Source organism: Mobula birostris, chromosome 3 (genome assembly GCF_030028105.1).
Source record: "Mobula birostris isolate sMobBir1 chromosome 3, sMobBir1.hap1, whole genome shotgun sequence".
Lineage (NCBI taxonomy): Eukaryota > Metazoa > Chordata > Chondrichthyes > Myliobatiformes > Myliobatidae > Mobula > Mobula birostris.
Window position 1 is genome coordinate 159,138,717 of NC_092372.1, and position 18,995 is coordinate 159,157,711.

Consider the following 18,995-nt stretch of genomic DNA (forward strand, 5'->3'; position numbering starts at 1 on the left):
TCTCTATATTCACTCTCCAGGACCTCCTCACTCTTCCTTGCTATGTCATTGGTACCGATGTGCACCACGACATCTGGCTGATCACCCTCCCACTTCAGAATGTCATGCAATTGATCAGAGACATCCTTGACCCTGGCACCCGAGAGGCAACAAACCATCCTGGATCCTCTGTCACGACCACAGAACCTCCTATCTGCACCTCTAACTATCGAGTCCCCTATCACTACCGCTCTCCTATTTTTCCACCCTCCCTTCTGCACTGCAGAACCAGACTCAGTGCCAGAGATCTGGCTGCTGCAGCTTGACCAGGTAAGTCATACCCCCCCAACCGTATCCAATGCGGTATACTTGTTGTTGAGGGGAATGGCCACAGGGGAACCCTGCTCTGCCTGCCCTTTCCCCTTCCCTCGCCTGACAGTGACCCAATTTCCTGTCCTCTGCTCCTTTGGTGTAACTACCTCCCTGTAGCTACGATCTATAATCTCCTCATTCTCCTGAATGATCCAGAGGTCATCCAGCTCCTGCTCCAGTTCCCTAACGCGGTTTGTCAGGAGCTGCAGCTGGATGCACTTCTTGCAGGTGTCGTTGTCAGGGACACCGGAGGACTCCCTGACTTCCCACATCCTGCAAGAGGAGCATTCCAACATCCTGCCAGGTATTCTCTCTACTCTAAACAAACTGGACAGATAACTTACCGGAACCTCCCCTGGCCTCTGCCTGTTCTCGCCAAAGCCTGTTTGAGCCAAAGCCGTCCCACTCTGATCCCTCTCACTTCGCAGCCCACTGTATATGGTAGTCTGTTTTTAAACCTTGGCGCGCTACGTCATGCGCCTGCGTAGTGCAGACCCTTCTCCCCGAGCAGTGTTTATATAAAAAACGACTTTCTGTACCCGATTTCTTCACTCCTTCCCAGCTGCTTGCTTCGACTGAAACGAGAACCCTTCACCTCCCTCTGTTTCCCCTCCTCCTTTTCTTTTATTGCATGGTCAACTGTGCTCTCCTATTATACTCTTTCTTCTTCAGCCCTTTACCTCTTTCAACTATCCCCTCATGGTTTCTTATCTCATTCCCTGCCCCCAGCCAAAACACACGCAATTTCTCCCCCACCTCTCACCTGCCAGCTTGTACTCCTTCTTGTCGCAGGCCTCTCCTTAGCTGCTGCCTGACTTGATGAGTTCCTTTGGCATTTTGTGTGTGTGTGTGTGTGTGTGTGTTGATCTGTTGAGTTTATTCTGAATTTCTGTAGTTGTAGTTTTTAGTTTTATACAACTAAGGAAGTTGCTAGGCCATGAGGAAGTCAGTTCAAGTGTCAACAACTATGCTGGCCTGGAATCACAAATGTAATAAACTGTGGTCCGTATTATCATCTGTTATTATTATATGAAAACATCAGTTTATTTACATATATTATTGCAACAGCTTCTGTACACAATAAATTATTGATTGTTATTGTTGTGGCAATTACATATATTAATTTCCATAGATCAAGATGTTTAGGGTAATAAATAAACAAGATGGACCAACATAGAATGCTCTCATCTGTATGTCAGGATAATTAAAATAAACTCAAAACCTAATTACTAGGTGTGTTGCATTTAGTTCTGGTTCCTCTCTTCAGAGGAAGGATGTAGACATACTAGAGAGGGTGCAGAGGAGATTTATCAGGATGACCTGGATTAGAGAACATGCCTTGCGAGGAAAGTTTGAGCAAACTTGGCTTTTCTCTTTGGAGTAATGGAGGACAAGGTGATTTGATAGCAATGCATAAGCTAATAAGAGGCACAGATAGAGTGGATTTGCTTTCCAGGACAGTATGAGAGGGCATATTTGTAAGGTGATTGGAGGAAAGTATAGGGGGGATGTCAGAGGTAGGGGTTTTATACAGAGAATGGTAAGTGCATGGAACACACTGCCAGAGGTGGTGGTAGAGGCAGACACATTAGGGGCATTTAAGAGACTCTTAGATAGGCACATGGTTGAAAGAAGGAGTAGGACTAAGTTCGAAGGTCAGCATAACACCATGGGTTGAAGGGCCTGTACTGTGCTGTAGAGTTCTATATCCCATGTTGTTAATACTTCAGTCTGCCTCGTAAATTTCATTGCAAATGCAAGATGTAGAACAATTCCATGCCAGGCATGGATAATATCTAGATTAGTGACATGGTCAGAAACTAGAGGTAGTGGAACATCCGACTGGGCATTCCACCTAATCTTCTGTCCATGGAGAAGAGTTTCAGCATTAACTTCCAAATGATAAACTGACAATAATAGATTGACTTCAGTGCAAAGAGCACTCGGGCAGTTATCTACCACTGCCATTGTACTATCCTATGTGGAAAGCTAAAATCTACTGCAAAATTTGACACAAGAGACGCTGCAGATTCCAGAAAACTTGAGCACCATACACAAAACGCTGGAGGAACTCAGCAGGCCATTCAACTTCTATGGAGGGGAATAAACAGAGGACGACCACAGCAATTGGGTCTCTGGCACTGAGCCTGGTTCCATGGTGCAGAAGGGAGAGAAGAAGATGAGGAATGCGGTTGTCATAGGGGATTCCATGGTGAGGGGAATAGACATGATAGTCAGTCAGCCTGATAGAGATACCTGCATAGTGTGTTGCCTCCCAGCTGCCATGGTACGGGATGCCTCGTATCAGGAGCAGAGTATTCTGAAGAAAGAGAGTGAACAGCCAGAAGTACAAGTAGGCTAGACAAGGGAGGTGCAGTGCATGTTGTATATTTGGATTTTCAGAAGGCCTTTGACAAGGTGCCACACATGAGGCTACTTAACAACATAAGAGCCCATGGAATTACGGAAAAGTACATACGTGGATAGAACGTTGGCTGATTGGCAGGAGACAGAGAGTGGGAATAAAGGGATCCTATTCTGGTTGGCTGCCGGTTACCAGTGGTGTTCCACAGGGGTCCGTGTTGGGGCTGCTTCTTTTTAGGCTGTACGTCAACGATTTGGATTATGGAATAGATGGCTTTGTGGCTAAGTTTGCTGACGATACGAAGATAGGTGGAGGGGCTGGTAGTGCTGAAGAAATGGAGAGTCTGCAGAGAGACTTGGATAGATTGGAAGAATGGGCAAAGAAGTGGCAAATGAAATACAATGTTGGAAAGTGTATGGCTATGCACTTTGGAAGAAATAAACAGGCAGACTATTATTTAAATGGGGAAAGAATTCAAAGTTCTGAGGTGCAACGGGACTTGGAAGTCCTCGTATAGGATACCCTTAAGGTTAACCTCCGGGTTGAGTCGGTGGTGAAGAAGGCAATGCAATGTTGGCATTCATTTCTAGAGGAATAGAGTATAGGAGCAGGGATGTGATGTTGAGGCTCTATAAGGCACTGGTGAGACCTCACTTGGAGTACTGTGGGCAGTTTTGGTCTCCTTATTTAAGAAAGGGTGTGCTGACGTTGGAGAGGGTACAGAGAAGATTCACTAGAATGATTCCGGGAATGAGAGGGTTAACATATGAGGAACGTTTGTCCGCTCTTGGACTGTATTCCTTGGAGTTTAGAAGAATGAGGGGAGACCTCATAGAAACATTTCGAATGTTGAAAGGCATGGACAGAGTGGAAGTGACAAAACTGTTTCCCATGATGGGGGAGTCTAGTTCGAGAGGGCATGACTGAAGGGCATGATTGAAGGGCGCCCTTTCAGAACAGAAATGCGAAGAAATTTTTTTAGTCAGAGGGTGGTGAATCTATGGAATTTGTTGCCAGGGGCAGCAGTGGAGACCAAGTCATTGGGTGTATTTAAGGTAGAGATTTATAGGTATCTGAGTAGCCAGGGCATCAAAGGTTATGGTGAGAAGGCTGGGGAAGTGGGACTAAATGGGAGAATGGATCAGCTCATGATAAAATAGCGGCGCAGACTCGATGGACCAAATGGCTGACTTCTGCTCCTTTGTCTTATGGTCTTATGGTCTAAGTCCTGGTACACATTGGTACCAATGACATAGGTAGAAAAAGGGAGGGGGTCCTGAAGAGAGAGTTCAGGGAGTTGGGTTGCACGCTGAAAAGCAGGACCTACAGGATGGTAATCTCCGGATTGCTGCCTGTGCCACGTGCTAACGAGCACAAGAATAGCATGATCAGGCGTATTAATGCGTGGCTGAGAGACTGGCGTAGAGGGCAGGGCTTTGGGTTCCTGGATCATTGGGGCCTCTTCTGGGGGAGGTATGGCACATACAAAAAGGACAGGATACACCTGAACCTAAAGGGGTCCAATATCCTAGCAGCAGGTTCAATAGAGCTGTTAGGAAGGGTTTAAACTAACTTAGCAGTGGGATGGGAACCAGAGTGATAGGGCTGAGGAAGGGGAAAACAGAAATAAATCGAAGATAACGTGCAACAGAGATGATAGAAAGGACAGGCAGGAGATGAGGCATTATCACAACCAGTGGGATGATTTACAGGGCAATAGAGGCGTGGTGCAGTTAAAACAGAAAGCAACAAATACTGGACTGAAAGTGTTGTATTTGAATGCACGCAGCATAAGAAATAAAATGGACGATCTTGAAATTCAGCTACAGATTGGCAAGAATGAAGTTGTGGCCATCTCTGAAACTTGGCTAAAGGATGTCTGCCATTGGGAGCTGAATGTCCAAGAACATATGGTATATCAAAAAGATAAGTTAGTAGACAGAGGGGGTGGTGTGGCCCTGTGTATAAGAAATAATATTAAATCAGTAGAAAGGGATGACATAGGATCGGAAGGTGTAGAGTCTCTATGGGTTGAGTTAAGAAATGGCAAGGGTAAAAGGACCCTCATGGCAGTTGTATACAGGCCTCCAAACAGCAGCCGGGATGTGGATTACAAATTACAGCAGGAGATAGAAAAGATGTGTCGGAAGAGCAATGTCAATCATTGGGGATTTTAACATGAAAGTGGATTGGGAAAAATAGGTCAGTACTGGACCTCAAGAGAGAGAATTTGTAGTATGTCTAAGGGATGGTTTTTTAGAACAGCTTGTAGATGAGCCCACTAGTGGATGGGCTGTGCTGGATTAGATATTGTGTCATGATCTGGAGGTGATAAGAGAGCTTAATGTTAAGGACCCCTTAGGGAACAGTGACCACAATATGATTGAGTTCACTTTGAAATTTGAGAAGGAGAAACTAAATTCCAATGTGTTGGAATTAAGAGGGGAACTGGCCAAGGTTGACTGGAAAAGGACACTAGCAGTTAAGGCAGCAGAGCAGCAATGGCTGGAGTTTCTGCGAAAAATGAGGGAAGTGCAAGACAGATATATTCCAACTAAGAAGAAATTTTTGAATGGAAGAAGGATACTACCGTGGATGACAAGTGAAGTCAGAGCCAAAGTAAAAGCAAAAGAGAGGGCATACAAGGAAGCCAGAGCTAGTGGGAAGATAAAGGTTTGGGAAGCTTTTAAAAACTTGCAGAAGGAAACTAAGAAGGTCATTAGGAAGGAAAATATGAATTATGAAAGGAAGATGGCGACTAATATCAATGAAGATACTAAAGTATATAAAGGGTAAAAGAGTGTTGAGGGTAGATATAGGACCAATAGAAAATGACGCTGGAGATATTGTAATGAGAGATGCAGAGATAGCAGAGGAACTGAATGCATATTTTGCATAAGTCTTCACGGTGGAAGACATCTGCAGTATACCGGACATTCAAGAGTGTCAGGGAGGTAAATATGTGCAGTGAAAATTACGACTGAGAAGGTGCTCAGGAAGCTTAATGGTCTGAGGGTGGATAAATAGACCTGATGGAATGGACACTTGGGTTCTGAAGGAAGTAGCTGGAGAGATTGTGGAGACATTAACAATGATCTTCCAAGAATTAATAGATTCTGGCCTTGTACCGGATGACTGGAAAATTGCAAATGTTACTCTGCTATTTAAGAAGGGTGGGAGGCAGCAGAAAGGAAACTATAGACCTGTTAGCCTGACATCAGTCGTTGGGAAGTTGTTGGAATCGATTGTTTGGGATGAGATTATGGTATACCTGGAGGCACATGACAAGATAGGCCAAAGCCAGCATGGTTTCCTGAAAGGAAAATCCTGCCTCACAAACCTACTGCAATTTTTTGAGGAAATTACAAGCAGGGTAGGCAAAGGAGATGCAATAGATGTGGTGTATTTGGATTTCCAGAAGTCCTTTGACAAGGTGCCACACATGAGGCTGCTTAGCAAGATAAGAGCCCATGGAATTATAGGGGAGTTACTAGCATGGGTAGAGCATTGGCTGATTGGCAGAAAACAGTGAATGGAAATAAAAGGATCCTATTCTGGCTGGCTGCCAGTTACCAGTGGAGTTCCACAGGGGTCATTGTTGAGACCGCTGCTTTTTACAATGTGTGTCAATGATTTGGACTATGGGATTAATGGATTAGTGGCGAAATTTGTCGATGATAACAAAGATAGGTGGAGGAGCAAGTAGTGTTGAGGAAACAGAGAGCCTGCAGAGAGACTTAGAGAGTTTAGGGGAATGGGCAAAAAAGTGGCAAATGAAATACAATGTTGGAAAGTGGATGGTCGTGCACTTTGGTAGAAGAAATAAACAGGCAGACAATTATTTAGGTGGGGAGAGAATTCAAAATGCAGAGATGCAAAGGGACTTGAGAGTCCTTGTGCAGGATGGTGGTGGCATCCGTTAGTCTCGCAATACCATGGATCTGCCCCTGGAAAGTCTTGGAGTGTCCTCTTCAGGGCGCAGGCCTGGGCAAGATTGTAGGGAACACCGGCAGTTGCCCATGCAGCAAGTCTCCCCTCTCCACGACACCGATATTGTCCAAGGGAAGGACAAGGGCCGATACAGCTTGGCACCAGTGTCATCGCAGGAGTTGCCAGAACGAGGTTGAAGGCAACGTCGGACTGCCTTAGGGACTCCAGCTCTGGATTTGTCCTCAGGGTTTACTCCCGAAGCCTTTCCCATGAGTGGGTATGGCCACAAGGCAGCGGAGGTTTGAAATCAGAGTTTTCCTCTCTTAGATGGACTGCCTTCCCAGGCTGACGAGCTCCATCTACCTGAAGCACTGGTTTTAAGGCGCCAGAACTCGCCTTTGCCCCTTCTCTTGTCAGCAGAAACAGTTCCGCCGGGCTTAGAGGCTAAGCCACATGAGTTGGACTTGGTTGTCAGAGGCTATTCGAGTCACATGCCATGAGGAGCGCTTTTAGGTGGCGGAAGCTTGTCCCCACTACCACTCCTTGGCTTGACAACCTTGGAACCCTAAAGGTTAACTGCCAGGTTGAGTCAGTGGTGAAGAAGGCGAATGCAATGTTGGTATTCATTTCTGGAGGTACAGAATATAAGAGCAGGGATGTGATGTTGAGGCTCGATAAGACACTCATGAGACCACACTTGGAGTATTGTGCGCAGTTTTGGGCTCCTTATTTTAGAAAGGATATCTGACATTGGACAAGGTTCAGAGAAGATTCAAGAGAATGATTTCAGGATTGAAAGGGTTACCATATGAGGAACGTCTGGCAGCTCTTGGGCTGTATTCCCTGTAGTTCAGGAGAATGAGGGGGGGATCTCATAGAAACATTCTGAATGTTTAAAGGCCTGAACAGAATAGATATAGCTAAGTTATTTCCCATGTAGGGGATTCCAGGACAGGAAAGCACAACTTCAGGATTGAAGGATGCCCATTTCGAACAGAGATGTGGAGAAATTACTTTAGTCAGAGAATGGTAAATCTGTGGAATTTGTTGTCATGAGTGGCTGTGGAGGCCAAGTCATCGGGTGCATTTAAGGCAGAGATGGATAAGTTCTCGATTAGCCAGACTATCAAAGGGTATGGAGAGAAGGCATGGGAGTGGGGATGACTAGAAGAATTGGATCAGCCCATGATTGAATGGAGGAGCAGACTCGATGGACCGAATGACCTAGTTCTGCTCCTATATCTTACAGTCTTGTGATCTTATGGACATCTTTGGCTGAAAGCCCTCATCAGGAATCTACTACCCTATTTATCCTGTGGGAAAGAAAACTGGGAGGAATCATCATTGGTAGATCACCCTCAACAGCACATTCTTGGCCAAAACATTGACTGTACTTTTTTCCATAGATGCTGCCTGGCCTACTAAGTTCCTCCAGCAGTTCGTGTGTGTAGCCCATTTACAATTATTGACAATACTGAAAACCTTAAGAGTAGTGCTGGAAAAACTAAGCCTAGTGTTACGTACCCCGTAACTGGGTTGCCAAATCAGCAGAAATGGACCACTTAGTTGGAGTCTGGATTACTGGAACTAAGGAAGTTTTATTAAAGAAATAAGCAACACAGTACTCTAATCAAAAGGATATAAATGCAACAGTTTAGCAATGATAAAATACACATGTACACAGAACTAGGATAATAGGATCAATCAAGCTCTATCGCAGTCTAGGGGTAAATGACCAGTTTCAAGTGACGCAAAGTTCAGTTCAGTTCACAGTAATCGCTGTTTTGTCGTTGGGGCGGGGAGAAGAGAGAGAGAGAAAGCAAATGAATATTCAAAACGGATTCCACACAGACCTTCGATATTCCTGGCAGTTAGCTTTCGGGCGAGGCCTTTGTAATGTCTTCTGAGGTCACCGACTGTGACCCCTCCGTTCCAGATACGATCGTTCTTCTGCGGTGAACCCGGCACCCAGGCAAGGGCGGACACACACACCAGGTTCCCGCCGACCCGTACCTTTCTACCCTGTGCATCTATGGCTGGTCCTGCGACCAGACCTCAAAAACTCCCATCAACTTGTGGGGGCACACTGCTTCCAGGGTCTTGTTACCTTGTGGAGTCGTGTGTCCGTTGCCTTAGCGAACCTGTCCCTTTTTATCCCCCTGTTGGGGTATCGCCTGTCCATCAACTTCAAACAGTTCAGGGTTCAAAGCCACTGGTCTCTGACAATACTCGGAACCGTGTCTCCTTTCAGTAATCTCTCTCGTCTCTCTCTTATTAGCACCTTGCATGTTTCCCCATTGTCCTCTTATCGGCATCAATCTTCTGATAACTGGTTATTTTGTCACACTAGAATTACATAATATGACTGATAATTAGTTACACTGAAATAGAAAGCAAATTTGAGGAAATTGCCAGTAGGTTAGACAAGGGAGATGCAGTGGATGTTGTATATTTGGATTTTCAGAAGGCCTTTGACAAGGTGCCACACATGAGGCTACTTCACAAGATAAGAACCCATGGAATTACGGGAATGTTACATACGTGGATAGAGCATTGGCTGATTGGCAGGAAATAGAGAGTGGGAATAAAGGGATTCTATTCTGGTTGGCTGCCGGTTACCAGTGGTGTTCCACAGGGATCCGGGTTGGGGCCGCTTCTTTTTACGTTGTACATCAACGATTTGGATTATGGAATAGATGGCTTTGTGGCTAAGTTTGCTGACGATACGAAGATAGGTGGAGGGGCTGGTAGTGCTAAGGAAACGGAGAGTCTGCAGAGAGACTTGGATAGATTGGAAGTATGGGCAGAGAAGTGGCAAATGAAGTACAATGTTGGAAAGTGTATGGTTATGCACTTTGGCAGAAGTAATAAACGGGCAAACTATTATTTAAATGGGGAAAGAATTCAAAGTTCTGAGATGCAACAGGACTTGGGAGCCCTCATGCAGGATATCCTTAAGGTTAACCTCCAGGTTGAGTCGATAGTGAGGAAGGCAAATGCAATGTTGGCATCCATATCTAGAGGAATAGAGTATAGGAGCAGGGATGTGATGTTGAGGCTCTGTAAGGCACTGGTGAGACCTCACTTGGAGTACTTTGGGCAGTTTTGGTCTCGTTATTTAAAAAAGGATGTGCTGACGTTGGAGAGAGTACAGAGAAGATTCACTAGAATGATTCCGGGAATGAGAGAGCTAACATATGAGGAACGTTTATCCGCTCTTGGACTGTATTCCTTGGAGTTTAGAAGAATGAGGGGAGACCTCATAGAAACATTTCGAATGTTGAAAGGCATGGACAGAGTGGATGTGGCAAAGTTGTTTCCCATTATGGGGGAGTCTAATACGAGAAGGCATGATTTAAGGATTGAAGGGCGCCCATTCAGAACAGAAATGCAAAGAAATTTTTTGGTCAGATGGTGGTGAATCTATGGAATTTGTTGCAACAGGCAGCAGTGGAGGCCAAGTCATTGGGTGTATTTAAGGCAGAGATTTATAGGTATCTGAGTAGCCAGGGCATCAAAGGTTATGGTGAGAAGGTGGGGGAGTGGGACTAAATGGGAGAATGGATCAGCTCATGATAAAATGGCGGAGCAGACTTGATGGGCCGAAAGGCCGACTTCTGCTCCTTTGTCTTATGGTCTAAATACGTTCAACAGTGTATGATAAGCAATAAAATAATGTGAGGTGCTACATTTTGGTAGGACTAATAAAAATAGGATGTACATGGTAAATGGCAGGGCATTGAAGAATGCTGTAGAATAGAGGGATCTAGGAATAATGGTGCATAGTTCCCTGAAGGTGGAATCTCATGTGGATAGGGTGGTGAAGAAAGCTTTTGGTATGCTGGCCTTTATAATCAGAGCATTGAGTATAGGAGTTGGGATGTAATATTGAAATTGTACAAGGAATTGCTAAGGCCAAATTTGGAGTATTGTGCACAGTTCTGGTCACCAAGTTATAGGAAAGATGTCAACAAAATAAAAAGAGTACAGAGAAGATTTACTAGAATGTTACCTGGGTTTCATCTCTTAAGTTACAGAGAAAGGTTGAACAAGTTGGGTCTTTATTCTTTGGAGCGTAGAAGGTTGAGGGGGGGACTTGATAGAGGTATTTCAAAGTATGAGGGGGATAGATAGAGTTGACGTGGATAGGCATTTCCATTGAGAGTAGGGGAGATTCAAACAAGAGGACATGAGTTGAGAGTTTAAGGGCAAAAGTTTAGGGATAACATGAAGGGGAACTTCTTTATTCAGAGAGTGGTAGCTGTGTGGAACGAGCTTCCAGCAGAGGTGGTTGAGGCAGGTTCGATTTTGTCATTTTAAGTTAAATTGGATAGTTATATGGACAGGAAAGGAATGGAGGGTTATGGGCTGAGTGCAGGTTGGTGGGACTAGGTGAGAGTAAGAGTTCAGCATGGACTAGAAGGGCCGAGATGGCCTGTTTCCGTGCTGTAATTGTTATATGGTTATATGGTTCTATAAAAATAATAGATCTCAACAGGTATTTGGAGTATGCTAGTGGAAGCCATAAGAGATGAAGATAAACATCTGTAATCCGCAATCAAAATATAAATGATTGCTGATATTTAAGGATTATGATCTGTGGTTTATGTCCTGAGATTTGCTTAAACTGATATCTCATAAGTGACCAAAAACTGAAAGAGGAAGTAACATCTGGTGATGTCAGTAACATTTGTAATACTGGAAGATGGCTTTGATATTATGAACCTTTATTTGTGCTAGAACCAGAATGTCTAGAGTTGTAAAAATTCTACTTGATATTAGACTGCAAAACTGAGCATCTTATTTGGATGTGTGCATTTAGCAATAGTGAAGGCAAAGATTCCAACTATTATGAGCTAATGATGCAAATTGAGTCTTGGAGTTTTATTGGACATGTAGAAGGATCTATTCCTGGTCTTATGGATAGAAGTTGTAACTAAGTCAATAACTTGGATCATATGTTACAGAATTCTCTTTGCACTTGTGCAGAACTTATTGAATTTAGTCAGGAATGAAATTGAGAACCTATGTTGACTTTATTGTTCCTAGTTAAGTGTGGTTAATATTGACCACATGTCTGCTCTCAATCATTATCAAATATCCCTGAAATTCCAAACTAGGAGGGTAGAAAGCTTGGGAAAGGCAGTCAGGAATTTACATAATGAAACAGTTGCACTAGAAAGTTAAAAAACAAAAAGAGCTGTGGATGCTAGAATATGAAACACAACTCAGCATGTCAGATGGCACACATTGAGAGAGAGAAAGAGTTAAAGTTTATGAAAAAATTCTATTCTGTTTGCTTTGAAATAGATCATGAAGAGAGCTTTAAAGCATCATTTCATTCTCACCAGCTCCAATGAAGTTCCATCATCAGATACATATTCCCTTCCCATTTCAGTATTTTGAAGAGACTGTTTGTTGTGTCTTCCTGGTCTTTTCTTTTATTCTCAATAAACACTCCCCTTCGTATGACACTTTCCCATTCAATCGCAGGAGATGCAACGCCTGCCCTTTCATCTCTGATGAAGCTCAGCTTTCAGAGAACTTGCCTTTCCAGATGAAGCAGCAATGACTTGCACTTCTTCCAATCCTGATGTTCACAATGTAGCTTGCATTGCATTGGTGAAACCAAATGTGGAATTGATGATTGCTTTACAAAGCATCTCCTTTCAGTTTGTAGGAGCAAGCCTGAGCTTCAGGTTTTCTGCCACATTAATTTTCCATTCCACTCCACTCCAACTATGACCTATCTGTTGGAGGCATTTGATAATTGTATAACGAGGGCTGATATAAGCTTAAGAAACATCACATAGCCTACCACATTGCAGCTTTCTGGACTTAGTATCAACATCTACAATTTCAGGTAATTCAAATTTTCTACCTGTCTCCGAACTGACCATTTCTCCCATAAATAATCCATTTGTAATATTGGCTTAGTTTTAGTTCCTCCATTTGCACAGCTTGACTTGCAGGGCATGTCCCGTAACCTTATGTTTTACAGCATTTTGTGCTTCTTTCTATTTATATTCAATCCGTACCTGCTGCCATTCATTCGTTCAGTGGGGAATCTCTTATAGTATATCCCCATGACAAACTTGGCCTCACTCTATCACACAATGTTTCCTTTTCCCACCTTCTCTGCAACTTAGAACTAATTTGGTTTTCTTTCTTTCTCAGTTCTGATTGTAAGGGAGTATTCTGGAGTTATGTAAATATAGCAGATATTAATTCAAACAAGGACCAAGCTTCAGTTTTTATTTTAAATGTAAATAAATTCAGGAAGCTTACAATTATCCTTCGGTTTTTTGGAAATTGCAAGCAGTAAATTGAAGTTAAAAGCACAGACTAAGAGAATGTATAGGCAATAGCCAAACATTAAGACAATAGGGTTATGTTAATTGGCTTGCGTTAAACCAGGTGACATTGGTTAATGTATTTGCACTACTGTGACTGAGTTCAAGCTGGCAGACCAGACTAGTGTTGTCACTTAGCATATCAAACATGGTTACTGGTATTGGCAATCAATAGTTTTAGTGTACTTGCGATATTTGTATATTCAGAGACAGCCCTGATAACACAAATTTTGGGTGACTGGATTTTTTGCCCCCTTAGCTTTTAGAATATTTGTGTGAATTACTTTGTGATAAAGGTGAGTGAACATTCAGAGGTGTCTGTCACAGCAGATGGGTAATTCAAAGGAACTATTGCCAACCCAAATTATTGAAGGAAATAATGTCATTGTAACTATTGCAATTACATTTTATCAGCAATTGTTACCATTGATCTTAAGGGTAGAAAAACGTGATGTACTTTGGGTTAGTGGGCATCTATCAAGAGTGTCTCCAGAATGATGTCTGCTTGTGGTGATGAATAAAGACTTCTATATCATCAGCTTCAGTGTCTCTCCAGTGACCTCAATTGCAGTCACAGCACTTATGAAGGCTCTGTGACTTGAAATGTCGATTCTGTTTCCCTTTCCATAGATGCTGCTTGACCTGCCGAGTGATTCCACCTTTTTCTGTTTTTAATTGAGCCATATAATTCTTCCTGATACATCAATGTAACTCAGCAGGAGGGACACTTTATAAAGTGTTAAAGCAAATTTGTATCTTCTCTTAAAGGTGAACATAAATAATTAGATTATCTAATTTAAACTCATCAATGGCATCCTCCCAGTCTTTTGGACGTCACTGAATCAATCAGTTTGACTGGTATAGATTATCTAGTTATTTTATTGCTTCATGTAGGGCACTATGATAAACAAATTGACTTTATTTTACCTTGCAACATGTACACACGTCATGATACTTATGCTAAACTAGAAAGAGCAGAAAAAAATAAGGTCAAATGAATTTCCAGAGAAGTAATTATTTTTTCAAATAGTTATCATAGTTAATAGTCCAGATCAGTCCACTGTAAGAAGAAGAACCATATGGTTAGCGGGTACCATGCAAATTAGAATAGGAATAGCGTATGGAGCAGGGAGTGGGATGGAATCTGAGGTGAATTGATTGGCATTACTGATTTTTTTTTCTTTTCATGAACAATATTGTATGTGATTTGCAGGAAGTTTAAAAAACAGAATTTTTGAAATTATTTCTGATAGATTTACTGTCTCATATTTCATTACCTGAGTCTACTGCAGTGGGAATGGATTCATGATAACAAAAAAAAATACCATTAGCAAATCATTTGGAAGAACAAAATATAAACATTAACAAATTATAAAATCCCTTCAGCTAATGCCAAAGCTATATATTATGGATGCAGAAAACTTGAAATAAATACAGAAAATAATAGAAATTCTCAGCAAGTGTGGCAAAAACAGACTTGATATTTCAGGCCAGGGTCCTTTATGCCACTTGACACTCAAACTTTCTTGTGATAACCCCTTCAATATTATGAACAGGAAGAGCTTTAATTTGATTAAGAGGCAATTTGTATGCCATACCAATTGCATATAGAATACAAATATTAAGGATCAGGTAACACAGAAAGAAATCTATTTTCCAGGAAGAGGTACAGTCGACATTTTGGGCCGAGACCCTTCATCAGGCCGAAGGGTCTCGGCCCGAAACGTCAACTGTACCTCTTCCTAAAGATGCTGCCTGGCCTGCTGCATTCACCAGCAACTTTGTTGTGTGTTGCTTGAATTTCCAGTATCTGCAGAATTCCTCGTGTTTCTATTTTCCATCTTTGATTTATTATGCTTTTATGAGAGTGGAGCTTGATCAAATCCTTGCTAAGGATTGGGAATTTTATCAAAAACTTTTTCTATCCTTCCATTGTTTAATGGGATTAGGATTTATTAAAGGATATGGTCAGGCGGTGTATTATTGGATCAAAATTCAGGTGACAGAGTTAATGATTTGGAAATCGAGTTTAAGTTCCTTGATGGCACTTGGGGAATGTAGATTCGGGTAATTAAACCAAATCTGGAGTTAAGAAACTAATATCAATAAAGACAACCTAAAAATTGTTCAATTGTCCAAAATCTCATCTGGTTCACTTTAGAAAAGGATTTTTGTCAGCCCTAATTGAACTTGTGAAATCATAGAAATTTACAGCACAGAAGGAAGCATTTGGCCCTCATGTTTCCTTGAGATTAACTTAAGGTTAACCTCACTTCATTGTGATTGGTTCTTAGCCCTAAAGATTTTGCTCTTTGTGTTTATCCAGATATTTTTAAAAATGATATGGGTTTTTATCTCCATCATCTTATTAGGCAGTGGTTTCCAGACTCCCACCATTTGTGGAATTAAGTTATTTTCTCTACTCTCCTCTAATCTTTCTAGCAATGAACATTTATCTACTAATAGTTACTGATGTTTCTATTAAAATACATGGCTTATTAAAGCAAAAAGCTTGCCTTTATATCTGCTTTCAGTTCTAACACCAGCCAAGTCAGTCTCTCCCTATAATAATAATTTTCCATCTCAGACAACATTCCCACATGTGCTAGTACATCTTTCCTGGCATGGCGGGCATGGCGGTCATGCCAGTAGACAATAATCGACCTGTCCTGTCACTGTTGTTTTACACATTTCTAGCATGTTCTTCTCACTCTTATATTCTAATGTCTATGATCTTCAGACAAAAAAACATTTGTTCAGTAGTTCCTCTTAAATGGCCCAGCAGGCCTCTTAAACTCATGAAGTCAATAACTCGAAGTACATTAAGAATAAAGTGAATGATTCCCTCAACTTTGAGCCCAGTACGAGATTGAAGCCAAAGAAAAGCTTTGCAAAATCTGCTGTATGGATAGTTGGACTTGTGCGTTCTTCGGGAATGTTGTCATAACAACTAGCTGTCATCAGTCTTGATTTTTACCATTAGTCAATATACCAGACTCGCCTCTCATTATCTCTGGGAATTTCCTGTTTCACCAGAAGGACTACAGTATGCAGTTCAGAAGAAGTTGTCTCCATGACACCTCAGCACTGACTGCTGATTATCAACTTCTGGCAACTCCTGTATTTTTCCATGTGGAAGAAACACTTTGATCAGCCAGAACAGCAGATCTACACAGGGCAGAGGAGTTCATAATCCATCACAAGTGTGTCTTGGTTTTTTTGCTAGTGACTGAACTCTGTAGGACCTATGGCAGATATTGAGGACAGAAAACTATTTGATATTGTTCTCACCAATTTATTTGCAAGACCTCAGATTATGAAGCAGTTTTGCAAACATCTGGAAAACATTCATCCTCAATTTGATAAGGGTCAAATAACATATGAGGGAATAACCATCCTGAACAAAAGAAAACTTAACCACCTCTGGCTGACCTTCACAGCATTACCATTACTGACAATATCAGCATTAACGTTCCTATCATCACTGCTCAGAAATTTAACTAGACTAACCAGATGGGCAGTATGGCTACAAGAATGTCCTGAAACTCCATATCAAATACTGTTGTATGACTCCAAAAAAGTTACTTGCTACATTGGGCATTCTCCAAATATAAACGGAAAACATGATCCGGTACATTCAAAACATTTAAAATTAGACATGAGATTTTATGCAGGGCTCATGGTCCTTAAACATTGGCTTCCTGGTTGTCTTAAGTTCACTTAAACCAATGACATGGTCCTAAAATGCTGAGCATGTTGAGTTGTCAAGCCAAGAAATATAAAACTTGTTTACTCTGGAATATTCATATGGCTATTCATCAGATGTAGCCTAGAATCTCTGGCAAAGTCAGATTTACAAGTGTGGTCATAGGCATGACACTTTACAATATACATTCAAAGACTATTAGATTTGTGTCAAAGAAATGAATCAATTGATTATTTTTACTATTATTTTACACTTGGTTTTAGACGGAACCTACAGAAGGTAGTTTGCACTTCTTTCTGCTGAGATTTCTGTTTGTCTCTTTTATCTTCAGTAATTCTCTGCGTTTTTTTCCTTCTGTTTGGTAAGGTATTTACTAAGACTCAGTTACATGACAACATTTCGCTGTCCAACTTACAGCTGTGTTTTCAAATTGAAATTCCACTCTTTACATTTTGGAATTCTCTTGATTAAACGTAACATCAGGATATTCACAGTTCTTAGTACAGCTTCTTCCACAACCTAAGATAGACAATTGATTCCATGTGCGGCCATATGCCTGCTCATTGACACCATAGATTATGTACTGACAAATCTGCTGTGTCACCCTAAGCTTGTGCTCGAACTTTTCCACATTTCTCACCAGAAGTTAGGCCAGCGGCAGCATCCCATGCTTTGCTTTTAACGCACTGTTCTGTAGGACTCCATATGAAATGCAAAAAGGGGACCACAAACTTCTATGCTCTTTCCTATTTCAGGTGAGAAGCTCTACCTACAGAGGCTACACCAGTTTAAAACTGGGAACTACAACTATCCCAAGGACATTATTTGAAGAAATCTGACATTGGGAGAGAACTAAGTATTGACAAAAAATGTTATCATGTTAATTTACATGTTTTAATTGCCCTTCATTATGTATACACTTTTACTTCTGTGCAATTCTGGACACTCCATTACAGGGAGAATGTAAAGGGTTTGGAAAGGAGCCGGAAGATTTTGACAGGATGCTGCCTGGATTAGTGGGTATGGGCTATAAAAAGATAGATTGGATGAAGTAAAATAAAGTAAAGGCAGCTGTTAGTCTTGCGAGACCATGGACCTGCGCCTGGAAAGTCTTTACTCTCCAGGGCGCAGGCCTGGGCAAGGTTGTATGGAAGACCAGCAGTTGCCCATGCTGCAAGTCTCCCCTCTCCACGACATCAATGTTGTCCAAGGGAAGGGCATTAGGACCCATGCAGCTTGGCACCAGTGTCGTCGCAGAGCAATATGTGATTAAGTGCCTTGCTCAAGGACACAACACACTTTGCCTCGGCTGGGGCTCGAACTCACGACTTTCAGGTCACTAGTCCAATTCCTTAACCACTTGGCCACATGCCCACAAAATTGGATGAACTTGCATGGATTTCTCTAGAGTGTTGGAGGCTGAATGGGAATCTCCTAGAAGTTTGTCAAATTATAAGAGGCATAGGTAGAGTCGAATCGGTCAGAATTTTTATCAAAAGGTAAAAATGTCAATTACTATGGGGCATGCATTTGTGTTGGGAGGGACATATAGGATGGAAGTGTTGATTAGCTTTACTGCTGGGAGAAAGTAATTGTTTTTGAAGCCGGTGGTCCTGGCATAGATGCTACGTAGCTTCCTCCCTGATGGGAGCCAGAGAAGCAGTCCGTGAGCAGGGTGGTTGGGATCCTTCATGGCCTTTTTCTAGCATCTTCCTTTAGGTATGTCCTTGACGGTAGGTAGTGTGGTGTTTTGGCTATCTGTTGTAGAGCCTTCTTGTCTGCTGGAGCCCAGTTTCCACCATGCAGTAATACAGCAAGTTAGGATGCTCACTACTGCACATCTGTAGAAGGTCATGAGTATTGATGTGCATCGTCCAGCTCTCTTCAGCCTCCTCAGAAAGTAGAGGAGCTGGTGAGCTTTCTTGATCATGTGGGATCTGTTCTGGGACCATGATTATTTATGCAAGATGTGCATCTCAGGAGTTTGAAACTGTTTGCAATTTCCACTTCTGTGCTGCCAACGTAAAGAGGGTTGTGAGTGATGTGAGTTTTTCTGAAGTCGATAACCATCTCCTTTGTCTTTTTCATATTGAAAAAGAGGTTATTTGCCTGGCACCAGACCTCAAGCTCTTCCATCTCTTCCTTGTAGGCTGCTTCTTCGTTGCTGGTGAAGAGCCCCACCACTGTTGCATTATCAGTGAACTTGACAGGTGTTTAGCTGTGCAGTCATGTGTGGGCAGTGTGTACAGCAGCGGGCTCAGCACACCGCCCTGGGGGCACCTACGTTGAG

At 42.2% G+C, this 18,995-nt stretch overlaps 1 long non-coding RNA gene across 3 annotated transcripts in view; it reads left to right on the forward strand.

The window, feature by feature from the left end:
• LOC140195376 (uncharacterized) overlaps positions 1 to 18,995 on the forward strand; it is a 190,508-nt gene that overhangs the window by 150,815 nt on the left and 20,698 nt on the right. For 2 of the 3 annotated variants that reach the window (XR_011885448.1, XR_011885449.1), the window contains exon 2: positions 17,461 to 17,561. The exons of the other annotated variant lie outside the window; for it this stretch is intronic. This is a non-coding gene — a long non-coding RNA (uncharacterized lncRNA). The remainder of the gene's footprint in view (positions 1 to 17,460; positions 17,562 to 18,995) is intronic. 3 annotated transcript variants of the gene reach the window in all.